We start from the raw sequence: 5,146 nt of genomic DNA, 5'->3' as shown, positions 1-5,146 counted from the left end.
ACCGTTTTCTATCTGTCTCTCTCTCACTCCTCCACGTTTTCCTGTTCTCTCCCTCGTTGTTCACATGTGACCATCGTTCATCTTTCTTTTCCTCACGTGATCATCTTTCTTTTCTTTCGGAACTTCCTAAGAGCTGGACGTATTCTATCGCTTTCTCCTATCTTTTCTCTTGTCAAAGAAAATATTTCTCCAGCGTTCGCTATTTTAGCCTCGTTCTGGTCTAACGACCCGCCATGTTTGTTTTTGTTCCGTTTCCTTGTATGTCTCCACTGTTCTGCTTTTGTTCTTAGCTTCGACCCTGCATAAATCCCTAATTTTATTTTGGTACTTATGGGAGCAACTGTCTTCCAAGACTCATATTGACGTTTAATGCTCGAAATGAGGAGTAGATAGACAGCCGACAACTGATGAAGGGTCAGTCTTTATGTTACTTGCCCTGTTTTCCATTCGTTTCTCTCGTTGTTTGCGTATTGAACTCATTTGTTTTCGTATTTCATGTTATTTACTAATGGTTACATCCTGTACCCATATATGCATGTGTATATATATATGTATGTATTATATATATATATATATATATATATATATATATATATATATATATATATATATATATATATATATATATGCATATATATATGTTATTTATATTATATATATACGTATACATTCATGCATATATATATATTTATATAATACATATATGTATATATTTATGCATGTAAGTATATATATATATATATATATATATATATATACGCAAATGGTATAAAAACGTTTATTTAATTTTTTGTATTGAGTTCGACATTAGATAACGGTTTTATGAACGTGTAGCATGCTTCTAAATATGTTTCAGAGCATCGGGCTCATGAGGTAGTGAGTTCGATTCTTGGACCGGGGTGTGTGTTGTGTTTTTTGAGTAAGACTTGTACCTAGGAAGTTACTTTAGGGGGTCTTTTTCTTTTACATACATATACATACATCTTTATGATAAACACACGTACATGTGTATAATATCATATTAGCTCATAAAACGTGTAAACTTGCTCAGTACTATTACTAGTAATATATTAGTATATTTAAAATCGTAATATACATATAATATAAACAGTATATGAACTGAGAAACATGACAGTTATTGATAGGTTCTACAGTGAAATATAACCAGTAAAATATGTAGGCCTATATAAATTTCACAGGAAATTTTACTGATCTAAAATTTAGTATTCTTCTTATATATCGAATGACTGCTGTGGAATACAGATAGACTCACGGATTGTACATATCATCATTTTGTTTCGATTTCCGTTAGCTATTTTTCATCTCTAAATATCGTTGGTGACACACCTTATAAAGATTGTTTGCCTTCGTATCTTGAATTCCATATTTATGTAAACAAAAACTCGCCTATAGACAATAAAGAACAAAAATAGAATAACAACAATTACTCTATGATTGCAGATCTGTAATGACATAACCAACTGTAATATGGCATCAACTTATTTCCATAGAATTTCATTCTGTAAATCCTAATCAACAATATGTTGACCTCCTGTAAGCATGACGCAGGTTCCTGTATAGACAATAGCTTATGTGGCTGTGTCAATGAGTGTGTTTAATTGTTTGTCTGCTATATAATCATTTTTGTAGACAGGAAGACAAACAACTAGTAAATATGTGCAGTCGTCCTACTTGTTCTATAACTGTACCAACTGGTCAATATATTACATGATAATATATAGATTCTGGCATTTTTATTACATTATATTTAACAAAGGACAGAATCTCATTCACTATACTAAATCAACAAGTTATTAATCCAGTGTTGAATGCAATATATTATTCGAGTGGTAGTCAATAAGTGGTCTCTCTCTATTTGTTTATTTTACCAAATAATATTTTAGACTGATATGAGGAACTATATCAAATATTGTATAAATATTAAACTAATAAATCCAAACTTGAAGGCAAATTTCTGACAGCTTTGTTGTAATCATCTGACAAAGGCACACAGTTTCACATATACGCATACACGTGAACCCTCAATATGTGAATGTGTGTGTGTGTGTGTGTGTGTGTGTGTGTGTGTGTGTGTGTGTGTGTGTGTGTGTGCGTGTGTGTGTGTGTGTGTGCTGTCTGGGTGGAAAGATAAGCAAAATCTACCAATACTAAAACTATAAATATTAATTATAAAATCTAAATAATTTTCAATATATTTTTAAAAGATTACTTTAGTACATAGAATTCAATATATCATACAGAAAATGGCTTATTATATGGTTTTAGACAGATACAGTTTCCAAACTGTTTACCGTGTATGTATATGTTAACGCGCGGCCATATTTAACTGTGAAGCTTCATAATAAATCAAAGGTGGTAGCATAGGAACGAAATGATTTCTGCCTTCGTTCAGCATCATTAGAGAGGGAGACATGGAGGAGTAAATGAGTATACTTAGGTCAAGTACTCGTTAGCCACTGATGATTGAATTAATATTTTGAGGTATATTTCATCAAATATTAATGTATGTAATAATAATCTTTTCTACTAGAGGCACAAGGCTGGAAATTTTGGCGAAGGAGATACGTCGATTACATCTATCCAAGTACGTGGCAGATGCTTATTTCGTGGAATACGAAAGGATGAAAGTTAAAGTCGATCTTTCAGGAAGTAAAGACGGACGAAATACGGCCAAGCATTATTCTGGCGTGCTAATGTTCATCGCCTTAATGTATGCAATAATAAATATTACATATGTGTATGTGTGCCAGTCTATAAGGAAATTTAACTGTATAAAAAGATAATATAAATAATATGTGGATTTACCTTGGAGTATATATGAGTGTTTATATTTGCTTACATGCGCACAAAAATATAAATCTTATGTAGTACAACGCTCTGCCATCTCTAACAGAGGAGGCGTCCAGTACCGAAGAGTGGCATAAAACTAGCTCAAAACCAGGACTAGTCTACTGGCCCCATCGTTAGAAGGTGGTGGGGGTTCTCTTCCCTGCTCGCAATTTATCGGTTACAGCTCTGCATCGTTAACCAGCTAAAGGAGATGTCTTCTTGGGGTTAAAAAATCACAGTAGAGTCTGTTCGAACGGACAGCCATGTTGAAGTGGCTACGAATATTGCTTGTGTTATTAATTGCTAGCAAAAATACAGTATTCTGTTTTGCAAACGTAATATACGACCAAGTACATTACTGGTTTACAAGGCGCATCTGTGGCTGTGTGGCAAGAAGCTTGCTTCCCAATGAGTTCCAAATTCAGTCCCATAGTGTGGCACCTTGGGCAAGTGTCTTCTAATATAAACATGGTCTGACCAAAGCCTTATGAGTGGATTTAGTAAACGGAAACTGAAAGAATTCCATCGTATGTCTATGTGTGTGTGATTGCCTCACCCCAACAACATCACTTGACAACCGATATTAGTGTGTTTACGTCCCCGTAACTTAGTGGTATGGTAAAAGAGCCCGATAGAATAAGTACTGAGACCGGTTTCTTCGACTAAAAGTCCCCTTTAAAGCGGTGCTCCATGGCTGCAGTCAAATGACTGAAACAAGGAAAAAAATAAAAGAATTACAATGATGTGCTTTACTTCTATCTTAGCAGTGCGGTGTACTCATTTTAAAGTTCACCTCTACAGATTTTCGATAGAATTCCGAACCAACACTGAAAGTTACGAAGCACCACAACTCAGTGCTGGCTCTGAACTCTATAGAATTCTATAGAAAATCAGTACTTAGCTGGTGATGGGTACAGTTTCGATTGTATAACCAACACGGGTAGCCTGAAGTCTACACTATCGGCAGAGATTAAATACTCTGCCTTTCTGCGTGGGTCAGCTACGCTTAGGATGGCATATGCAGGTTGTCAGCGCCCAGAATCTAGAAGATCATCAACAGGACTTACTGCTAGTGGCAACAGTAAGACAGTTCATTCTTGATCTATACTACTGAGTTCACTTTGATAGCATTAATACCACAAGATGTCACGCAGTGGGAATGAATCGGGAATCATGTGGTTGGGAAGCAAGCTTCAAACCACACAGCCATGCCTGCGCCAATATATATATATATATATATATATATATATTTGTGGAAGACTAGTAGTCACCCATACATATCAGCCTCCCCCCCCACACACACTCACACACCGCCGTTGTTATCCAAGGGAAAGGCAAAATCCGATACAGCTTGGCACAAGTGACGGCGCAACTCATTTCTACAACTGAGTGAACTGGAGAAGCGTTAAATAAAGTGTGTTGCTCAAGAACACAACACACAGCCCGGTCCGGGATTCGAACTCACTACCTCACCATTGAGCCCGACGCTCTAATCACTGAGCCATGTGCCTTCACTATATTACCTTTTATTATGTTTCATATATATTATATGTATTACACATACATATGTGTGTGAGTGTATATCTATATCTATATCTATCTATATATCTATCTATCTATCTATCTATCTATCTATCTATATCTATCTATCTATCTATCTATCTATCTATATATATATATATATATATATATATATATTACATTGGCACACAGACACACACACACTTATGTGGCGGGATGTATGTATCTCTCCGATATATATATACATACGGGGAGAGAAAATGAGTGGTTTATATTGTATATTGATGAAAAAAGGGCATTAACTGAATAAAAAGAAAAAAAAACGTTAAATATTAAAAACGTAATTCTTTTATCAATTATTCATTATTTACATGAGCTACTTTTTAGAAGGTGACAGCTATTTCAAAGAAACGGCTTTTCAATCCGAGGTGTGAAAACTAGTGTTTCGTCATATATACGAGTTATGAATATTGAAGATGCACGTATTTACGTTATAATGGGTGGAGTGAATTATGTACAAAAATTATAAATAAATTAATAATGAAACACTTATAGCATCGACCCGAGAGTGGTTTTGCATTCAGTAATACTGTTAATGGTAGATGATAGGGGGTATGACTATGCCGAGGGTTAAAACTGGTTAAAATTTTGGCGGGGTAAGAGTAAAATATTGTTATTCTGTTACTGAAGATATTAAACAAAATATGTAAATGTGAAAATCAAAGTTATAGGTTTCCGTTTGTTATGAACAGAACCATCATTTTCAAATATAGAG

This window comes from Octopus sinensis, linkage group LG4 (genome assembly GCF_006345805.1).
Source record: "Octopus sinensis linkage group LG4, ASM634580v1, whole genome shotgun sequence".
NCBI lineage: Eukaryota > Metazoa > Mollusca > Cephalopoda > Octopoda > Octopodidae > Octopus > Octopus sinensis.
This window is presented reverse-complemented; position numbering follows the sequence as displayed.